The following is a 24,385-nucleotide window of genomic DNA, read 5'->3' on the forward strand; positions in this document are numbered from 1 at the left end:
TTTAGTATCTTTAAATATGTCGTAAGTAGGTCTTACCTCTATTGTTTTAACATGTCTTATGTGGCCTGTAGTTCTTACTTTTAGTATCTTTAAATATGTCGTAATTAGGTCTTATCTCAATTGATTTAACATGTCTTATGTGGCCTGTAGTTCTTACCTTTAGTATCTTTAAATATGTCGTAATTAGGTCTTATCTCAATTGATTTAACATGTCTTATGTGGCCTGTAGTTCTTACCTTTAGTATCTTTAAATATATCGTAATTAGGTCTTACCTCTATTGCTTTAAAATGTCTTATATGGCCTGTAATTCCTACACTTAGTATCTTAAAATATGTCGTAAGTAGGTCTTACCTCTACTGTTTTAAGATGTCTTATGTGGCCTGTAGTTCTTACATTTAGTATCTTTAAATATGTCGTAATTAGGTCTTACCTCTACTGTTTTATGATGTCTTATGTGGCCTGTAGTTCTTACATTTAGTATCTTTAAATATGTCGTAAGTAGGTCTTACCTCTATTGTTTTAACATGTTTTATGTGGCCTGTAGTTCTTACATTTAGTTTCTTTAAATATGTCGTAAGTAGGTCTTACCTCTATTGTTTTAAGATATCTTATGTGGCCTGTAGTTCTTACATTTAGTATCTTTAAATATGTCGTAAGTAGGTCTTACCTCTATTGTTTTAACATGTCTTATGTGGCCTGTAGTTCTTACATTTAGTATCTTTAAATATGTCGTAAGTAGGTCTTACCTCTATTGTTTTAACATGTCTTATGTGGCCTGTAGTTCTTACTTTTAGTATCTTTAAATATGTCGTAATTAGGTCTTATCTCAATTGATTTAACATGTCTTATGTGGCCTGTAGTTCTTACATTTAGTATCTTTAAATATGTCGTAAGTAGGTCTTACCTCTATTGTTTTAACATGTTTTATGTGGCCTGTAGTTCTTACCTCTACTGTTTTAACATGTCTTATGTGGCCTGTAATTCTTCTATTTAGTATATTTAAATATGTCGTAAGTAGCTTGTATTTCTTAATTTTAGTATCTTAAAGTATGTCGTACCTAGTCTGTTGCTTCAATAAACTATGAGGTAAAAGTGTGTACATAACTGTAATTTGATGTCTCTGCCACCATTATTGAAAATTTAATTTTAGACCAACTCGTAATTTGTTGATTACGTAAGTTAAACACTCGTTATATATCATAAATTAATATAAACATTTTATTAAATTGATCAACTTTTAATTTTGTGTTATTATATTTATTAATCCCTATTACTCTATTATTAAGACCATTCTATCTCGTTTCCGAAGCAATAATATTAAGATTTTATAATGCTAAAATACGGGGCTCGAACCATGCGTTGATGACACAAAACGAAACAAAAATCGTACATTAAAAAATACCCAGTATTTTAGTCTGTTTTTACTTCGATTGTTGTATTGTTATATGTATCTATTACGGAGTCAAGTAAACACAGTGATTAGCCTCTTTTTACATAGTTAATTTTGTTGTTATATATATTTATGATGGAGTCATGTTAAAACAGTTATTAGCCTATGTTTACCTAGTTTGTTCTGTTATTGACATGTACTTTATGTGTACGATGGTTTAAGTTTAAATGAGTTATGTCTCTTAAGTATGTGTCTAGTATAAATCTGTGTTTCTGTACAGAACATTATTGTGATGAAAGTCCTTGAAAGATTAGAAGAAAACGAACAACATAAAAGTGGCGTCAGTACACTTGAAACTTTAACTGATGACCAGAAATTCGATTCCAGTCGTATCATCGCTAAACATGTTGTGTACATAGTGAACGACCTCAGAATAGTTGGATGTTTAGTCATATAGTTCATAGATATCCCACAACACAAGAGTAAACCCGTTCACTTTTCGCTGCGTCACCAATACGAAGTTTTCGCTGTCTTTTTTTCTATACTACTAATTTGAACCCTTCATTCTGATGAAGGTCGTTTCGCTGAAACGATGTAATTTCGTGTTCCATCCGGGTGTGAGATACATACTCATATAAAATATGTTTATTACGTAAAAAAACATGCAATGGTAAATTATATTTGACAATAATATGAATTACTTTAGGTAACAAATAAAAATCTGGCGAATATTACGTCTTAGTTCTTGATAGTTGTCATAATAAGTTGTTTAACATTGTGTTTGTGTGTGAGTAACAACAACAGTGACTGGATGTTACAAGTTGTAAGTTGTCATGATATGTTGTTTAACATTGTGTTTGTGTGCGAATAACAACAACAGTGACTGGATGTTACAAGTTGTAAGTTGTCATGATATGTTGTTTAACATTGTGTTTGTGTGTGAGTAACAACAACAGTGACTGGATGTTACAAGTTGTAAGTTGTCATGATATGTTGTTTAACATTGTGTTTGTGTGTGAGTAACAACAACAGTGACTGGATGTTACAAGTTGTAAGTTGTCATGATATGTTGTTTAACATTGTGTTTGTGTGTGAGTAACAACAACAGTGACTGGATGTTACAAGTTGTAAGTTGTTATGATATGTTGTTTAACATTGTGTTTGTGTGTGAGTAACAACAACAGTGACTGGATGTTACAAGTTGTAAGTTGTCATGATATGTTGTTTAGCATTGTGTTTGTATGTGAGTAACAACAACAGTGACTGGATGTTACAAATTGTAAGTTGTCATGATATGTTGTTTAACATTGTGTTTGTGTGTGAGTAACAACAACAGTGACTGGATGTTACAAGTTGTAAGTTGTCATGATATGTTGTTTAACATTGTGTTTGTGTGTGAGTAGCAACAACTGTGACTGGATGATACATGTTGTAAATTATCATGATAAATGAGTTATTTAACATTGTGTTTGTGTGTGAGGAGCAATAGATGTGACTGGATGTTACATGTTTCATTCTGTAAACGTATTTTATCTGCACCTAAAAGCCAAACTAATCATTCAATAATACCTTCATTATAAAATGGTTAAATCCTCACGGGCACCAGTGATAAGTCTTTATCTCGGAAGCATAAACTGTGTTTAAATAGTATGTTTGGAGAGGTGGTATGTATTACTCTCCCATTTCAAAGTTACTGTGTTGAAAAATCTCCTAGAACCAAGGTTGACACGACTAGTGAGGAAGTAGTCAGCTGTTAAACACTGTTTTATAGATATATTTTTTCCGCGTATTGATGAAAGTGATAACTGTCTATCTTCTAAAATAACGGATAGAATGATATATGACAATCTATAAATAACATGTTCAGGAAGAGGTAAGGAGAAACAGAGACAAGTAGATAAACAAACGGAGAGATATGTAAATAAACAGATAACTAGACAGCTACAGCCGGACGATAGATAAGAAAAATAATTTATTATTTAATTTATTTATATCATGTCTTACCTTAGTATACATTTGCCATTTTCATATAAGTGGACGGTCTAAGTTGAACAGCATGCAGCAGTGGTTTGTTGGGTTTCATTCAGTGTGACTAGAATTAAAAAAAAAAAAAAAAAAAAACGTTTAAATAGGCGTGTTGTGATGTCACACACGCGTTTCTCTGGCGAGCTATAAAATACATTTCTCACGGAGGCTGAAAGATTTTGTTTGTTTCCATGAAGACGCGTTTTGTGAGCCACAAATTCATGGTGAAGTAGTGTTACAAATTGAAATAACTTAGCTTTGATTTTATTGGTTAACGAAATATTGTCCCATATGTTACTACAGCTGTCACAAGACATTTTACTAACCCGCTCATTCAGAGCCACTGTTTTGGCCCAACAGATATGGAGGTCGCACCTCATACATGTAAGTATATAAATGGGCCAGCAGTAACACATATAACAAATAAACCTTTATTTAACATAATAAGCTTCAATTCTCTTCTTCACTTAAATGTAAGAGGAACAGAAATTGGTTGAAGACGACAGCTAATTGATAAAATTAGCCAATGATGCGTACAGTAAATTAATTATCATATACTTTTGTTCAAACAACTTATTAAAGGTTTGCTTGGATCGAGAGAGTCCAGGACATAAGAGTAAACCACATCACACAGAATGTAATATAATAATGTATATACGCCACATCACACAGAATGTAATATAATAATGTGTACACCACATCACACAGAATGTAATATAATAATGTGTACACCACTTCACACAGAATGTAATATAATAATGTGTACACCACATCACACAGAATGTAATATAATAATGTGTACACCACTTCACACAAAATGTAATATAATAATGTGTACACCACTTCACACAGAAAGTAATATAATAATGTGTACACCACATCACACAGAATGTAATATAATAATCTGTACACCACTTCACACAGAAAGTAATATAATAATGTGTACACCACATCACACAGAATGTAATATAATAATGTGTACACCACATCACACAGAATGTAATATAATAATGTGTACATCACATCACACAGAATGTAATATAATAACGTGTACACCACTTCACACACAATGTAATATAATAATGTGTACACCACTTCACACAGAAAGTAATATAATAATGTGTACACCACATCACACAGAATGTAATATAATAATGTGTACACCACTTCACACAGAATGTAATATAATAACGTGTACATCACTTCACACAGAATGTAATATAATAATGTGTACACCACATTACACAGAATGTAATATAATAATGTGTACACCACATTACACAGAATGTAATATAATAATGTGTACACCACATTACACAGAATGTAATATAATAATGTGTACACCACATCACTAGTGTGCAGTGAGAATAGAATGTGCAGTTTGTGATAACTCTATACTGGTTTGTATATCAGTAGAATGTGTACTTTGTGATGACTGTATACTAGTTTGTATATCAGTAGAATGTGTAGTTTGTGATGACTGTATGCTGGTTCGTATATCAGTAGAATGAATAGTTTGTGATGACTGTATACTGGTTTGTATGTCAGTAGAATGTGTAGTTTGTGATGACTGTATACTGGTTTGTATATCAGTAGAATGTGTAGTTTGTGATGACTATACTGGTTTGTATGTCAGTAGAATGTGTAGTTTGTGATGACTGTATACTGGTTTGTATGTCAGTAGAATGTGTAGTTTGTGATGACTGTATACTGGTTTGTATGTCAGTCGAATGTGTAGTTTGTGATGACTGTATACTGGTTTGTATATCAGTAGAATGAGTAGTTTGTGATGACTGCATACTGGTTTGTATGTCAGTAGAATGTGTAGTTTGTGATGACTGTATACTGGTTTGTATGTCAGTAGAATGTGTAGTTTGTGATGACTGTATACTGGTTTGTATATCAGTAGAATGTGTAGTTTGTCATGACTGTATACTGGTTTGTATGTCAGTAGAATGTGTAGTTTGTGATGACTGTATACTGGTTTGTATGTCAGTAGAATGTGTAGTTTGTGATGACTGTATACTGGTTTGTATGTCAGTAGAATGTGTAGTTTGTGATGACTGTATACTGGTTTGTATATCAGTAGATTGTGATGACTGTATACTGGTCTGTATGTCAGTAGAATGTGTAGTTTGTGATGACTGTATACTGGTTTATATGTCAGTAGAATGTGTAGTTTGTGATGACTGTATACTGGTTTGTATGTCAGTAGAATGTGTAGTTTGTGATGACTGTATACTGGTTTGTATGTCTGTAGAATGTGTAGTTTGTGATGACTGTATACTGGTTTGTATATCAGTAGAATGTGTTGATTGTGATGACTGTATACTGGTTTGTATATCAGTAGAATGAGTAGTTTGTGATCACTGTATACCTGTCTCTAGTGTCAGTAGAATGTGTGGTTTGTAATCACTGTATACTTGTCTCTAGTGTCAGTAGAATGTGTGGTTTGTGATCACTGTATACTTGTCTCTAGTGTTAGTAGAATGTGTGTTTTTTATCACTGTATACTTGTCTCTAGTGTCAGTAGAATGTGTGGTTTGTAATCACTGTATACTGGTCTCTAGTGTTGGTAGAATGTGTGTTTTTTTATCACTGTATACTTGTCTTTAGCGTTAGTAGAATCTGCGGTTTGTAATCACTGTATACTTGTCTCTAGTGTCAGTAGAATGTGTGGTTTGTGATCACTGTATACTTGTCTCTAGTGTCAGTAGAATGTGTGGTTTGTGATCACTCTATACTTGTCTCTAGTGTCAGTAGAATGTGCGGTTTGTGATCACTGTATACTGGTCTCTAGTGTTAGTAGAATGTGTGTTTTTTTATCACTGTATACTGGTCTCTAGTGTTAGTAGAATGTGTGTTTTTTTATCACTGTATACTTGTCTCTAGTGTCAGTAGAATGTGCGGTTTGTGATCACTGTATACTTGTCTGTAGTGTCAGTACATGTGTGGTTTGTAATCATTGTATACTTGTCTCTAGTGTCAGTAGAATGTGTGGTTTGTAATCATTGTATACTGGTCTCTAGTGTCAGTAGAATGTGTGGTTTGTAATCACTGTATACTGGTCTCTAGTGTCAGTAGAATGTGTGGTTTGTAATCACTGTATACTGGTCTCTAGTGTCAGTAGAATGTGTGGTTTGTAATCACTGTATACTGGTCTCTAGTGTCAGTAGAATGTGCAGTTTGTGATCACTGTATACTGGTCTCTAGTGTCAGTAGAATGTGCAGTTTGTGATCACTGTATACTGGTCTCTAGTGTCAGTAGAATGTGCAGTTTGTGATCACTGTATACTGGTCTCTAGTGTCAGTAGAATGTGCAGTTTGTGATCACTGTATAGTTGTCTCTAGCGTTAGTAGAATCTGCGGTTTGTGATCACTGTATACTTGTCTCTAGTGTCAGTAGAATGTGCGGTTTGTGATCACTGTATACTTGTCTCTAGGGTTAGTAGAATGTGTGGTTTGTGATCACTGTATACTTGTCTCTGGCGTTAGTAGAATGTACGGTTTGTGATCACTGTATACTTGTCTCTAGCGTTAGTAGAATGTGCGGTTTGTGATCACTGTATACTGGTCTCTAGTGTCAGTAGAATGTGTGGTTTTTTATCACTGTATACTTGTCTCTAGTGTCAGTAGAATGTGCAGTTTGTGATCACTGTATACTTGTCTCTAGCGTTAGTAGAATGTGCAGTTTGTGATTACTGTATACTTGTCTCTAGCGTTAGTAGAATGTGCAGTTTGTGATTACTGTATACTTCTCTCTAGCGTCAGTAGAATGTGTGGTTTGCGACTATGGTGTGGTCAGTACTACGTCAGTAACGATGCTCAAACCAATATGTTATACGTCAGTGACATTAAACTAATAAACTCATTAATGAAATACACTTAGTTTAATAAGATTTTTTGCTAAAAATTGTTTTAAATTTGCTTTTAACAATGGACATTTTATGATATTTCATGGTTCGTTGATCGTGTTCAAACAGTCAACATCGCTAAGAAACCCTGCCCATAACGGCACGTGCTGCAAGAGAAACGCGCCGTGATCAAGATGTTCGAGTGTTTTTGTTCAGTGTGTTTTTTTTCGCCCGAGCCCACACGGGTTTGAGTGTATAGGATGCCTTGCCTGGGCAAAGTTATTTCTTTACAAGGCACCGAAGCTGCTGCCCTATTTTGGTAATTACTGGAAGAATGTGAGAGTAATTATTCTCAAGGTATTTCAACAACTATAATTTAAACCTCAAAGGAAACAGGACCACTGCCAAGCGTGGCAGGTGGCGAACTGATGTCAACTGTCTACTAAATACACATTTGACATAAATGTTTGTTTTACTTATGTTTGAAACTGGAAAAATGTCAGTTAAGTAAATATATAACAGGTTCGTTTTACCTCCAGATAGACAGGTGGTCCTATCAGATATTCTGGTTATATTAACACGTTTTATCTGTTTCATTCATAACATTTTATTACTACAGGATCTACAAAGACAATAAATACAAACAGTTAGTAACATTCGTTAAAATCGGGTTACATTTCAACTACAATAGACACCAGCAGTTAAAGTATGTTGAAATCAGGAATCATTAACAACTACAATAGATAGCAATAGCTAGTAACGTCTGTTCAAATCAGTGGGCCCGGCTCGTGATTCGAGGGTCGCGGGCTCGAATCCCGGTCGCACCAAACATGGTCGCCCTCTCAGCCGTAGGGGCGTTATAACGTGAGGTCAATCACACTATTCGTTGATAAAAGAGTAGCCCAAGAGTTGGCGGTAGGTGATAATGACTAGCTGCCTTCCATCTAGTCTTACACTGCTAAATTAGGGACGGCTAGCGCAGATAGCCTTCGTGTAGCTTTGCGCGAAATTCAAAACAAACAAATCTAATCAGGATACATAAACAACTACAAGAGATACCAACAGCTAGTAACGTATTTCAACATCAGGATACATTAACAACTGCAGTTCATAGTAACATTTAAGAACGTATGTTAAAAATAAGAATAGGTAAAAAGTATATTAAAAATAACCAAACGTCCGTGACAAACCACAATGTTCGTGGTTAATGGCAGCTGAGCATGTCTAGTTTTATAACTATCTTGTGTGGAAGTTTACCAAATATAGTTTTATCATGAGGAGAAACTTTGTGCTTTATTATGTTCCATAAATGGAGTGTCTGTAGTGTCGGCTGAATCATCAGGGTTTTTTTGTTTTTTTTCATACGCATTTGAGGGTTGATTTATCCCTAAATCCGTTTTTCAAAACATAATCTGATAATTCAGTGTTGTGGCGTTCGGTAAATTCGACGCCATCACAAAAACCCAGTTTAAGAGCCCTTACGACTTTCCTCACAATGCCGTCTCTGTCCCTGGCTAAGTGCCCGTTGGTTCCTACCCTCGGAAGTCACCCTTTCTCTTCTCTTCCTACTCAAGTTTTTCGAAAACATAAAAGTCGGTATTTTTATAGACATGGTAGTTTGGTTTTCTTGCAAAGCAACGCCGAAAAAAATGAATTGAAAGTCGCTTTGAAACCATCACAAAATGAAACATTTCTTTTTAATCGCTTTCTTTCTACCCTTCTATTCAAAAGTTGTTAGTACTAGTTGGTGATTCCTTAAGTAAGGTAAAGCACCCCCTCAGTGTATAGACTATTTGACATTTTTAGCCCGGAAACTTGGGTTTTTCTTCATGTAGGCCTAGCAATCAATCATCAACAAACTTTGACAGATTTCGAGTGTAACTCACTCTACAGAGTAAAATGGTAAGTTGCTGTTTGAAGTTTTGATATGAAGAGTTTCCCTAATATTTTAAGAATTACCGTTCTCTTGTTTTTCTGGAAACATTCCACTTTCTTACATTATTTCCTTGTTAAATTCGCTCTCAAAATATTTCTTAAAAATAATACAAAGTCCTTAATTTCGCGACTATGTGAAAGTAGCGACATCTCGTGATTATTGCTCGCAGTTTTCAAACTGAAAGAAATGTTGACTATTGAAATTTAATTATAGGTATTCGACAGGATTTTCGCTTTTCTTACTAAAATAACCAATAGTCATTTAAATAACGAAAAGTTATTTACTTGTAAATATTCATTCCAAAAATGGGAGAACTGATAAAATAAAACCGTATATTATTTTCATGTATAACTTTAGCAGCTTTCCCCAGCCCCACGTAAGCGATACAAATAATCTATTTGATTATTGCTAATCGTACTATATGCATCTAGAGCCCATAACTTATACAAATTTCTAGTACAACTGATGAGCGTTTACTGATAGAGTAAAAATATGTTTCGACAGTTTTGTTGCAGTCCGTTTTCAAACATGAATATGAAATAACTTCGGTGAGATCTAAACAGAAGGTCATTACCAACTTAACGTGTCAAAAACTAGCTGGACTTCGCTGAGCAGTGTATAATTCTCGTTGAACAAGCATATCGAAGATGTTACAGGACTACATTCTACTGTCCATGTGCCGGTGTTACTACGAAGTTGTAAAAACCTTCCATATGCCATATTGCAACGAGTTCTGACAGATTTTATGTGATATACTACCCAAGGCTGTCACAAGAAAAATATGGCGTCTGTTTTTTTTTTTAAATCAAAAGAAACGCTTTTTACTGAAATATGAACACGCCCGTTTCTTAAATGAAGCTTTCGTTGCCTTATGTAATACAAGACACTCATGAACTTGCCCTTAGATGTTTAGATCTTGCGAACGAGCTGCTAGATATGTAGTCTTCCGTTAAAAACATATTCCTCAAAGTTTTATGTTAATAACTGAGGGATACCACACGTTGTTCTTATTATACGAAATGTAATCAACTGTTTTTAGAGAATTAGCATCAGATACTCTAATTGTGATTTATTCGGCTACACAGTGAGGACAATAAAAAACGTTTCAAGAATTACCTATCGTTACGGTATAACAATGTCTAATGGCTTCTGTCTGCTTATTCTACCATGATTTTCTGTAAAAAAACTTAAACTTCACAATACTTATAAGTAAAAAGTACTGTGTTAAGTTCTCATGTAATAACGTGTTTACTGGTGGATCAATAGTGAGTATTGGGTTAAGTTCTAATGTAATAACGTGTTTACTGGTGGATCTATAGTGAGTATTGTGTTAAGTTCTCATGTAGTAACGTGTTAACTGGTGGATCTATAGTGAGTATTGTGTTAAGTTCTAATGTAATAACGTGTTTACTGGTGGATCTATAGTGAGTATTAGGTTAAGTTCTCATGTAATAACTTGTTTACTGACAGATCTATAGTGAGAATTGTGTTAATATCTCTTCCATAATAACGTGTTTACTGGTAGATCAATAGTGAGTATTGGGTTAAGTCCTCATGTAATAACGTGTTTACTGGTGGATCTATAGTGAGAATTGTGTTAAGTTCTCATGTAATAACGAGTTTAATGGTGGATCTATAGTGAGTACTGTGTTAAGTTCTCATGTAATAACGTGTTTACTGATGGATCTATAGTGAGTATTGGGTAAAGTCCTCATGTAATAACGTGTTTACTGGTGGATCTATAGTGAGTATTGTGTTAAGTTCTAATGTAATAACGTGTTTACTGATGGATCTATAGTGAGAATTGTGTTAAGTTCTCATGTAATAACGTGTTTACTGGTGGATCTATAGTGAGTATTAGGTTAAGTTCTCATGTAATAACGTGTTTACTGGTGGATCTATAGTGAGAATTGTGTTAAGTTCTCATGTAATAACGTGTTTACTGGTGGATCTATAGTGAGTATTGGGTTAAGTTCAGATGTAATAACGTGTTTACTGGTGGATATATAGTGAGTATTGGGTTAAGTTCTCATGTAATAACGTGTTTACAGGTGGATATATAGTGAGTATTGTGTCAAGTTCTCATGTAACAACGTGTTTACTGGTGGATCTATAGTGAGTATTGGGTTAAGTTCTCATGTAATAACGTGTTTATTGACAGAACTATAGTGAGTCTTCTGTTGAGATACCTGCTTCCATATAAAAACATGTATATTGGTGAATCTATAGTGAGTAATGAGTAACATATATAATAACAAGTTTATACACAGAAATTTAGTTAAGTATCAGTACGAGTAACAGTATATACTAGTTAAGTATCAGTACGAGTAACAGTATATACTAGTTAAGTATCAGTACGAGTAACAGTATATACTAGTTAAGTATCAGTACGAGTAACAGTATATACTAGTTAAGTATCAGTACGAGTAACAGTATATACTAGTTAAGTATCAGTACGAGTAACAGTGTATACTAGTTAAGTATCAGTACGAGTAACAGTATATACTAGTTAGTATCAGTCACAGTAACAGTGTTTATTAGTTCAGTATCAGTCCCAGTAACAGTGTTTAATAGTTCAGTATCAGCACGAGTAACAGTGTTTAATAGTTAAGCATCAGTCCCAGTAACAGTGTTTAATAGTTATGTATCAGTACGAGTAATAGTACATACTAGTTATGTATCAGTCCCAGTAACAGTGTTTAATAGTTATGTATCAGTACGAGTAACAGTGTTTAATAGTTATGTATCAGTACGAGTAACAGTGTTTAATAGTTATGTATCAGTACGAGTAACAGTGTTTAATAGTTATGTATCAGTACGAGTAACAGTATATATTAGTTAAGTATCAGTACGAGTAACAGTATATAGTTAGTTAAGTATCAGTACGAGTAACAGTATATACCAGTTAAGCATCAGCACGAGTAACAGTATATACTAGTTATGTATCAGTACGAGTAACAGTATATACTAGTTATGTATCAGTCCCAGTAACAGTGTTTAATAGTTATGTATCAGTACGAGTAACAGTGTTTAATAGTTAAGTATCAGTACGAGTAACAGTATATATTAGTTAAGTATCAGTACGAGTAACAGTATATACTAGTTAAGTATCAGTACGAGTAACAGTATATACTAGTTATGTATCAGTACGAGTAACAGTATATACTAGTTATGTATCAGTCCCAGTAACAGTGTTTAATAGTTATGTATCAGTACGAGTAACAGTGTTTAATAGTTATGTATCAATACGAGTAACAGTGTTTAATAGTTATGTATCAGTACGAGTAACAGTGTTTAATAGTTATGTATCAGTACGAGTAACAGTGTTTAATAGTTGTGTATCAGTACGAGTAACAGTATATACTAGTTAAGTATCAGTACGAGTAACAGTATAACAGTTATCATACGAGTAACAGTGTTTAATAGTTATGTATCAGTCCCAGTAACAGTGTTTAATAGTTATGTATCAGTCCCAGTAACAGTGTTTAATAGTTATGTATCAGTACGAGTAACAGTGTTTAATAGTTATGTATCAGTCCCAGTAACAGTGTTTAATAGTTATGTATCAGTACGAGTAATAGTATATACTAGTTATGTATCAGTCCCAGTAACAGTGTTTAATAGTTATGTATCAGTACGAGTAACAGTGTTTAATAGTTATGTATCAGTACGAGTAACAGTGTTTAATAGTTATGTATCAGTACGAGTAACAGTAGTTTATCAGTACGAGTAACAGTATATTAGTTAAGCATCAGTACGAGTAACAGTATATACCTAGTTAAGTATCAGTACGAGTAATAGTATATACTAGTTATGTATCAGTACGAGTAATAGTATATACTAGTTATGTATCAGTCCCAGTAACAGTGTTTAATAGTTATGTATCAGTACGAGTAACAGTATATACTAGTTAAGTATCAGTACGAGTAACAGTATATACTAGTTAAGTATCAGTACGAGTAACAGTATATACTAGTTATGTATCAGTACGAGTAACAGTATATACTAGTTATGTATCAGTCCCAGTAACAGTGTTTAATAGTTATGTATCAGTACGAGTAACAGTGTTTAATAGTTATGTATCAGTACGAGTAACAGTGTTTAATAGTTATGTATCAGTACGAGTAACAGTGTTTAATAGTTATGTATCAGTACGAGTAACAGTGTTTAATAGTTGTGTATCAGTACGAGTAACAGTATATACTAGTTAAGTATCAGTACGAGTAACAGTATATACTAGTTAAGTATCAGTACGAGTAACAGTATATACTAGTTCAGTATCAGTACGAGTAACAGTGTATACTAGTTCAGTATCAGTACGAGTAACAGTGTATACTAGTTCAGTATCAGTACGAGTAACAGTATATACTAGTTTAGTATCAGTACGAGTAACAGTATATACTAGTTAAGTATCAGTCACAGTAACAGTATATACTAGTTAAGTATCAGTACGAGTAACAGTATATACTACTTAAATATCAGTACGAGTAACAGTGTATACTAGTTAAGTATCAGTACGAGGAACAGTATATACTAGTGAAGTATCAGTACGAGTAACAGTCTCTACAAGTTATGTATCAGTAAAAGTAACAGTATATACTAGTTAAGTATCAGTACGAATAACAGTATATACTACTTAAGTATCAGTACGAGTAACAGTGTATACTAGTTAAGTATCAGTACGAGTAACAGTATATACTAGTGAAGTATCAGTACGAGTAACATTATATACTAGTTTAGTATCAGTACGAGTAACATTACATATTAAGTATCAGTACGAGTAACAGTATATACTAGTTAAGTATCAGTACGAGTAACAGTATATACTAGTTTAGTATCAGTACGAGTAACATTACATATTAAGTATCAGTACGAGTAACAGTATATACTAGTTTAGTATCAGTACGAGTAACAGTATATACTAGTTTAGTATCAGTACGAGTAACATTACATATTAAGTATCAGTACGAGTAACAGTATATACTAGTTTAGTATCAGTACGAGTAACATTACATATTAAGTATCAGTACGAGTAACAGTATATACTAGTTAAGTATTAGTACGAGTAACAGTATATACTAGTTATGTATCAGTACGAGTAACAGTATATACTAGTTATGTATCAGTCCCAGTAACAGTGTTTAATAGTTATGTATCAGTCCCAGTAACAGTGTTTAATAGTTATGTATCAGTACGAGTAACAGTGTTTAATAGTTATGTATCAGTACGAGTAACAGTGTTTAATAGTTATGTATCAGTACGAGTAACAGTGTTTAATAGTTATGTATCAGTACCAGTAACAGTGTTTAATAGTTAAGCATCAGTACGAGTAACAGTATATACTAGTTATGCATCAGTCCCAGTAACAGTGTTTAATAGTTATGTATCAGTACGAGTAACAGTATATACCAGTTAAGCATCAGCACGAGTCACAGTATATACTAGTTATGTATCAGTCCCAGTAACAGTGTTTGATAGTTATGTATCGGTACGAGTAACAGTGTTTAATAGTTATGTATCAGTACGAGTAACAGTGTTTAATAGTTATGTATCAGTCCCAGTAACAGTGTTTAATAGTTATGTATCAGTCCCAGTAACAGTGTTTAATAGTTATGTATCAGTCCCAGTAACAGTGTTTAATAGTTATGTATCAGTACGAGTAATAGTATATACTAGTTATGTATCAGTCCCAGTAACAGTGTTTAATAGTTATGTATCAGTACGAGTAACAGTGTTTAATAGTTATGTATCAGTACGAGTAACAGTATATACTAGTTATGTATCAGTACGAGTAACAGTGTTTAATAGTTATGTATCAGTACGAGTAACAGTATATATTAGTTAAGTATCAGTACCAGTAACAGTATATACTAGTTAAGTATCAGTACCAGTAACAGTATATACTAGTTATGTATCAGTCCCAGTAACAGTGTTTAATAGTTATGTATCAGTACGAGTAACAGTGTTTAATAGTTAATTATCAGTACGAGTAACAGTATATACTAGTTAAGTATTAGTACGAGTAACAGTATATACTAGTTATGTATCAGTACGAGTAACAGTATATACTAGTTATGTATCAGTACGAGTAACAGTATATACTAGTTATGTATCAGTACGAGTAACAGTATATACTAGTTATGTATCAGTACGAGTAACAGTTTAATAGTTATGTATCAGTACGAGTAACAGTATATACCTAGTTATGTATCAGTACGAGTAACAGTATATACTAGTTAGGTATCAGTACGAGTAACAGTGTTTAATAGTTATGTATCAGTACGAGTAACAGTATATTCTAGTTATGTATCAGTCCCAGTAACAGTGTTTAATAGTTATGTATCAGTCCCAGTAACAGTGTTTAATAGTTATGTATCAGTTCCAGTAACAGTGTTTAATAGTTATGTATCAGTACGAGTAACAGTGTTTAATAGTTATGTATCAGTCCCAGTAACAGTGTTTAATAGTTATGTATCAGTACGAGTAACAGTGTTTAATAGTTATGTATCAGTACGAGTAACAGTGTTTAATAGTTATGTATCAGTACGAGTAACAGTGTTTAACAGTTATGTATCAGTCCCAGTAACAGTGTTTAATAGTTATGTATCAGTACGAGTAACAGTGTTTAATAGTTATGTATCAGTCCCAGTAACAGTGTTTAATAGTGATGTATCAGTACGAGTAACAGTGTTTAATAGTTATGTATCAGTACGACTAACAGTGTTTAATAGTTATGTATCAGTACGACTAACAGTGTTTAATAGTTATGTATCAGTACGAGTAACAGTGTTTAATAGTTATATATCAGTACGAGTAACAGTGTTTAATAGTTATGTATCAGTACGAGTAACAGTGTTTAATAGTTATGTATCAGTACGAGTAACAGTGTTTAATAGTTATGTATCAGTACGAGTAACAGTGTTTAATAGTTATGTATCAGTACGAGTAACAGTATATACTAGTTATGTATCAGTACGAGTAACAGTATATACTAGTTATGTATCAGTCCCAGTAACAGTGTTTAATAGTTATGTATCAGTCCCAGTAACAGTGTTTAATAGTTATGTATCAGTACGAGTAACAGTGTTTAATAGTTATGTATCAGTCCCAGTAACAGTGTTTAATAGTTATGTATCAGTACGAGTAATAGTATATACTAGTTATGTATCAGTCCCAGTAACAGTGTTTAATAGTTATGTATCAGTACGAGTAATAGTATATACTAGTTATGTATCAGTCCCAGTAACAGTGTTTAATAGTTATGTATCAGTACGAGTAACAGTGTTTAATAGTTATGTATCAGTACGAGTAACAGTGTTTAATAGTTGTGTATCAGTACGAGTAACAGTATATACTAGTTATGTATCAGTACGAGTAACAGTATATACTAGTTAAGTATCAGTACGAGTAATAGTATATACTAGTTATGTATCAGTACGAGTAATAGTATATACTAGTTATGTATCAGTCCCAGTAACAGTGTTTAATAGTTATGTATCAGTACGAGTAACAGTATATACTAGTTAAGTATCAGTACGAGTAACAGTATATACTAGTTATGTATCAGTACGAGTAATAGTATATACTAGTTATGTATCAGTCCCAGTAACAGTGTTTAATAGTTATGTATCAGTACGAGTAACAGTGTTTAATAGTTATGTATCAATACGAGTAACAGTGTTTAATAGTTAAGTATCAGTCCCAGTAACAGTGTTTAATAGTTATGTATCAGTACGAGTAACAGTGTTTAATAGTTAAGTATCAGTACGAGTAACAGTATATACTAGTTATGTATCAGTCCCAGTAACAGTGTTTAATAGTTATGTATCAGTACGAGTAACAGTATATACTAGTTAAGTATCAGTACGAGTCACAGTATATACTAGTTATGTATCAGTCCCAGTAACAGTGTTTGATAGTTATGTATCGGTACGAGTAACAGTGTTTAATAGTTATGTATCAGTACGAGTAACAGTGTTTAATAGTTATGTATCAGTCCCAGTAACAGTGTTTAATAGTTATGTATCAGTCCCAGTAACAGTGTTTAATAGTTATGTATCAGTCCCAGTAACAGTGTTTAATAGTTATGTATCAGTACGAGTAACAGTATATACTAGTTATGTATCAGTCCCAGTAACAGTGTTTAATAGTTATGTATCAGTACGAGTAATAGTATATACTAGCTATGTATCAGTCCCAGTAACAGTGTTTAATAGTTATGTATCAGTACGAGTAACAGTGTTTAATAGTTATGTATCAGTACGAGTAACAGTATATACTAGTTATGTATCAGTACGAGTAACAGTATATACTAGTTATGTATCAGTACGAGTAACAGTGTTTAATAGTTATGTATCAGTACGAGTAACAGTATATATTAGTTAAGTATCAGTACCAGTAACAGTATATACAAGTTAAGTATCAGTACCAGTAACAGTATATACTAGTTATGTATCAGTCCCAGTAACAGTGTTTAATAGTTATGTATCAGTACGAGTAACAGTGTTTAATAGCTAATTATCAGTACGAGTAACAGTATATACTAGTTAAGTATTAGTACGAGTAACAGTATATACTAGTTATGTATCAGTACGAGTAACAGTATATACTAGTTATGTATCAGTACGAGTAACAGTATATACTAGTTATGTATCAGTACGAGTAACAGTATATACTAGTTATGTATCAGTACGAGTAACAGTTTAATAGTTATGTATCAGTACGAGTAACAGTATATACTAGTTATGTATCAGTACGAGTAACAGTATATACTAGTTAAGTATCACTACGAGTAACAGTGTTTAATAGTTATGTATCGGTACGAGTAACAGTATATACTAGTTATGTATCAGTCCCAGTAACAGTGTTTAATAGTTATGTATCAGTCCCAGTAACAGTGTTTAATAGTTATGTATCAGTACGAGTAACAGTGTTTAATAGTTATGTATCAGTACGAGTAACAGTGTTTAATAGTTATGTATCAGTACGAGTAACAGTGTTTAATAGTTATCTATCAGTCCCAGTAACAGTGTTTAATAGTTATGTATCAGTACGAGTAACAGTGTTTAATAGTTATGTATCAGTCCCAGTAACAGTGTTTAATAGTTATGTATCAGTACGAGTAACAGTGTTTAATAGTTATGTATCAGTACGACTAACAGTGTTTAATAGTTATGTATCAGTACGAGTAACAGTGTTTAATAGTTATATATCAGTACGAGTAACAGTGTTTAATAGTTATGTATCAGTACGAGTAACAGTGTTTAATAGTTATGTATTAGTACGAGTAACAGTGTTTAATAGTTATGTATCAGTACGAGTAACAGTGTTTAATAGTTATGTATCAGTACGAGTAACAGTATATACTAGTTATGTATCAGTACGAGTAACAGTATATACTAGTTATGTATCAGTCCCAGTAACAGTGTTTAATAGTTATGTATCAGTCCCAGTAACAGTGTTTAATAGTTATGTATCAGTACGAGTAACAGTGTTTAATAGTTATGTATCAGTCCCAGTAACAGTGTTTAATAGTTATGTATCAGTACGAGTAATAGTATATACTAGTTATGTATCAGTCCCAGTAACAGTGTTTAATAGTTATGTATCAGTACGAGTAACAGTGTTTAATAGTTATGTATCAGTACGAGTAACAGTGTTTAATAGTTGTGTATCAGTACGAGTAACAGTATATACTAGTTAAGTATCAGTACGAGTAACAGTATATACTAGTTATGTATCAGTACGAGTAACAGTATATACCAGTTAAGCATCAGCACGAGTAACAGTATATACCAGTTAAGCATCAGTACGAGTAACAGTATATACCAGTTATGCATCAGTACGAGTAATAGTATATACCAGTTATGTGCATCAGTCCCAGTAACAGTGTTTAATAGTTATGCATCAGCACGAGTAACAGTGTTTAATAGTTATGTATCATCACGAGTAACAGTGTTTAATAGTTATGTATCAGCACGAGTAACAGCGTTTAATAGTTATGCATCAGCAACGAGTAACAGTGTTTAATAGTTGTGCATCAGCACGAGTAACAGCATATACCAGTTAAGCATCAGCACGAGCAACAGCATATACCAGTTAAGCATCAGCACGAGTAACAGCATACACTAGTTCAGCATCAGCACGAGTAACAGTGCATACCAGTTCAGCATCAGTACGAGTAACAGTGTATACCAGTTTAGCATCAGCACGAGTAACAGTATATACCAGTTAAGCATCAGTCACAGCAACAGTATATACCAGTTAAGCATCAGCACGAGTAACAGCATATACCACTTAAACATCAGCACGAGTAACAGTGCATACCAGTTAAGCATCAGCACGAGGAACAGCATATACCAGTGAAGCATCAGCACGAGTAACAGTTTTCTACAAGTTATGCATCAGTAAAAGCAACAGTATATACCAGTTAAGCATCAGCACGAATAACAGTATATACCACCACTTAAGCATCAGTAACGAGTAACAGTGTATACCATTTAAGCATCAGCACGAGTAACAGTATATACCAGTGAAGCATCAGCACGAGTAACATTATATACCAGTTTAGCATCAGCACGAGTAACATTACATATTAAGCATCAGCACGAGTAACAGTATATACTAGTTAAGTATCAGTACGAGTAACAGTATATGCTAGTTAAGTATCAGTACGAGTAACAGTATATACTAGTTTAGTATCAGTACGAGTAACATTACATATTAAGTATCAGTACGAGTAACAGTATATACTAGTTTAGTATCAGTACGAGTAACAGTATATACTAGTTTAGTATCAGTACGAGTAACATTACATATTAAGTATCAGTACGAGTAACAGTATATACTAGTTTAGTATCAGTACGAGTAACATTACATATTAAGTATCAGCACGAGTAACAGTATATACCAGTTAAGTATTAGTACGAGTAACAGTATATACTAGTTATGTATCAGTCCCAGTAACAGTGTTTAATAGTTATGTATCAGTCCCAGTAACAGTGTTTAATAGTTATGTATCAGTACGAGTAACAGTGTTTAATAGTTATGTATCAGTACGAGTAACAGTATATACTAGTTATGTATCAGTCCCAGTAACAGTGTTTAATAGTTATGTATCAGTACGAGTAACAGTATATACTAGTTAAGTATCAGTACGAGTCACAGTATATACTAGTTATGTATCAGTCCCAGTAACAGTGTTTGATAGTTATGTATCGGTACGAGTAACAGTGTTTAATAGTTATGTATCAGTACGAGTAACAGTGTTTAATAGTTATGTATCAGTCCCAGTAACAGTGTTTAATAGTTATGTATCAGTCCCAGTAACAGTGTTTAATAGTTATGTATCAGTACGAGTAACAGTATATACTAGTTATGTATCAGTCCCAGTAACAGTGTTTAATAGTTATGTATCAGTACGAGTAATAGTATATACTAGCTATGTATCAGTCCCAGTAACAGTGTTTAATAGTTATGCATCAGCAACGAGTAACAGTGTTTAATAGTTATGTATCAGCACGAGTAACAGCATATACCTAGTTATGTATCAGTACGAGTAACAGCATATACCAGTTATGTATCAGTACGAGTAACAGTGTTTAATAGTTATGTATCAGTACGAGTAACAGTATATATTAGTTAAGTATCAGTACCAGTAACAGTATATACTAGTTAAGTATCAGTACCAGTAACAGTATATACTAGTTATGTATCAGTCCCAGTAACAGTGTTTAATAGTTATGTAATCAGCACGAGTAACAGTGTTTAATAGTTAATTATCAGCACGAGTAACAGTATATACCAGTTAAGCATTAGCACGAGTAACAGTATATACCAGTTATGTATCAGCACGAGTAACAGTATATACCAGTTATGTATCAGTAACGAGTAACAGTATATACCTAGTTATGTATCAGTACGAGTAACAGTATATACCAGTTATGTATCAGCACGAGTAACAGTTTAATAGTTATGTATCAGTACGAGTAACAGTATATACTAGTTATGTATCAGTACGAGTAACAGTATATACTAGTTAAGTATCAGTACGAGTAACAGTGTTTAATAGTTATGTATCAGTACGAGTAACAGTATATACTAGTTATGTATCAGTCCCAGTAACAGTGTTTAATAGTTATGTATCAGTCCCAGTAACAGTGTTTAATAGTTATGTATCAGTCCCAGTAACAGTGTTTGATAGTTATGTATCGGTACGAGTAACAGTGTTTAATAGTTATGTATCAGTACGAGTAACAGTGTTTAATAGTTATGTATCAGTCCCAGTAACAGTGTTTAATAGTTATGTATCAGTCCCAGTAACAGTGTTTAATAGTTATGTATCAGTCCCAGTAACAGTGTTTAATAGTTATGTATCAGTACGAGTAACAGTATATACTAGTTATGTATCAGTCCCAGTAACAGTGTTTAATAGTTATGTATCAGTACGAGTAATAGTATATACTAGCTATGTATCAGTCCCAGTAACAGTGTTTAATAGTTATGTATCAGTACGAGTAACAGTGTTTAATAGTTATGTATCAGTACGAGTAACAGTATATACTAGTTATGTATCAGCACGAGTAACAGTATATACCTAGTTATGCATCAGCACGAGTAACAGTGTTTAATAGTTATGTATCAGCACGAGTAACAGCATATATTAGTTACATCAGTAACCAGTAACAGCATATACTAGTTAAGCATCAGCACCAGTAACAGTATATACCAGTTATGTAATCAGTCCCAGTAACAGTGTTTAATAGTTATGCATCAGCACGAGTAACAGTGTTTAATAGTTAATTATCAGTAACGAGTAACAGTATATACCAGTTAAGTATTAGTACGAGTAACAGTATATACTAGTTATGCATCAGTACGAGTAACAGTATATACCTTAGTTATGCATCAGCACGAGTAACAGTATATACCAGTTATGTATCAGTACGAGTAACAGCATATACCAGTTATGTATCAGCACGAGTAACAGCTTTAATAGTTATGTATCAGCACGAGTAACAGTATATATTAGTTATGTATCAGCACGAGTAACAGTATATACTAGTTAAGTATCAGTACGAGTAACAGTGTTTAATAGTTATGTATCAGTACGAGTAACAGTATATACTAGTTATGTATCAGTCCCAGTAACAGTGTTTAATAGTTATGTATCAGTCCCAGTAACAGTGTTTAATAGTTATGCATCAGTCCCAGTAACAGTGTTTAATAGTTATGTATCAGTACGAGTAACAGTGTTTAATAGTTATGTATCAGTACGAGTAACAGTGTTTAATAGTTATGTATCAGCAATGAGTAACAGTGTTTAATAGTTATCCATCAGTCCCAGTAACAGTGTTTAATAGTTATGTATCAGTACGAGTAACAGTGTTTAATAGTTATGTATCAGTCCCAGTAACAGTGTTTAATAGTTATGTATCAGTACGAGTAACAGTGTTTAATAGTTATGTATCAGTACGATTCAACAGTGTTTAATAGTTATGTATCAGCACGACCAACAGTGTTTAATAGTTATGCATCAGTACGAGTAACAGTGTTTAATAGTTATATATCAGTACGAGTAACAGTGTTTAATAGTTATGCATCAGCACGAGTAACAGTGTTTAATAGTTATGCATTAGTACGAGTAACAGTGTTTAATAGTTATGTATCAGTACGAGTAACAGTGTTTAATAGTTATGTATCAGTACGAGTAACAGTATATACTAGTTATGTATCAGTACGAGTAACAGTATATACTAGTTATGTATCAGTCCCAGTAACAGTGTTTAATAGTTATGTATCAGTCCCAGTAACAGTGTTTAATAGTTATGCATCAGCACGAGTAACAGTGTTTAATAGTTATGTATCAGTCCCAGTAACAGTGTTTAATAGTTATGCATCAGTACGAGTAATAGTATATACCAGTTATGCATCAGTCCCAGCAACAGTGTTTAATAGTTATGTAATCAGCAATGAGTAACAGTGTTTAATAGTTATGTATCAGCACGAGTAACAGTGTTTAATAGTTATGTATCAGCACGAGTAACAGTGTTTAATAGTTATGTATCAGCACGAGTAACAGTGTTTAATAGTTATGCATCAGCACGAGTAACAGTGTTTAATAGTTGTGCATCAGCACGAGTAACAGTATACCAGTTAAGCATCAGTACGAGTAATAGTATATACTAGTTATGCATCAGCACGAGTAATAGTATATACCAGTTATGTATCAGTCCCAGTAACAGTGTTTAATAGTTATGCATCAGCACGAGTAACAGTGTTTAATAGTTATGTAATCAGCACGAGTAACAGTGTTTAATAGTTATGTATCAGCACGAGTAACAGTGTTTAATTGTTGTGTATCAGCACGAGTAACAGTACATACCAGTTAAGCATCAGTACGAGTAACAGTATATACCAGTTAAGCATCAGCACGAGTAACAGTATATACCAGTTAAGCATCAGTACGAGTAACAGTATATACCTAGTTAAGCATCAGCACGAGTAACAGTATATACCTAGTTATGCATCAGTCCCAGAAACAGTGTTTAATAGTTATGTATCAGCACGAGTAACAGTGTTTAATAGTTAAGCATCAGCACGAGTAACAGTGTTTAATAGTTAATTATCAGCAACGAGTAACAGTATATACCAGTTAAGTATTAGTACGAGTAACAGTATATACTAGTTATGTATCAGCACGAGTAACAGTATATACCAGTTATGTATCAGTCCCAGTAACAGTTTAATAGTTATGTATCAGTACGAGTAACAGTATATACTAGTTATGTATCAGTACGAGTAACAGTATACACTAGTTATGTATCAGTACGAGTAACAGTATATACCAGTTATGCATCAGTCCCAGTAACAGTGTTTAATAGTTATGTATCAGCACGAGTAACAGTGTTTAATAGTTATGTAATCAGCACGAGTAACAGTGTTTAATAGTTAAGCATCAGTACGACTAACAGTGTTTAATAGTTTGCATCAGCACGAGTAACAGTGTTTAATAGTTATATATCAGCACGAGTAACAGTGTTTAATAGTTATGTATCAGCACGAGTAACAGTGTTTAATAGTTATGTATCAGTACGAGTAACAGTGTTTAATAGTTATGTATCAGTACGAGTAACAGTGTTTAATAGTTATGTATCAGTACGAGTAACAGTATATACCTA

General features: G+C 33.2%; 1 protein-coding gene and 1 long non-coding RNA gene across 4 annotated transcripts in view; one reads left to right on the plus strand and one right to left on the minus strand.

Annotated features, from left to right (window-relative positions):
• Positions 1–24,385, plus strand: part of LOC143246790 (uncharacterized) — a 74,557-nt gene that overhangs the window by 21,441 nt on the left and 28,731 nt on the right. The gene's annotated exons all lie outside the window — the stretch shown is intronic.
• Positions 1–24,385, minus strand: part of LOC143246061 (uncharacterized) — a 39,061-nt gene that overhangs the window by 965 nt on the left and 13,711 nt on the right. The window contains exon 2 of the long non-coding RNA XR_013025760.1: positions 3,396–3,483. This is a non-coding gene — a long non-coding RNA (uncharacterized LOC143246061). The remainder of the gene's footprint in view (positions 1–3,395; positions 3,484–24,385) is intronic.

This window comes from Tachypleus tridentatus, chromosome 3, assembly GCF_004210375.1.
Source record: "Tachypleus tridentatus isolate NWPU-2018 chromosome 3, ASM421037v1, whole genome shotgun sequence".
Lineage (NCBI taxonomy): Eukaryota > Metazoa > Arthropoda > Merostomata > Xiphosura > Limulidae > Tachypleus > Tachypleus tridentatus.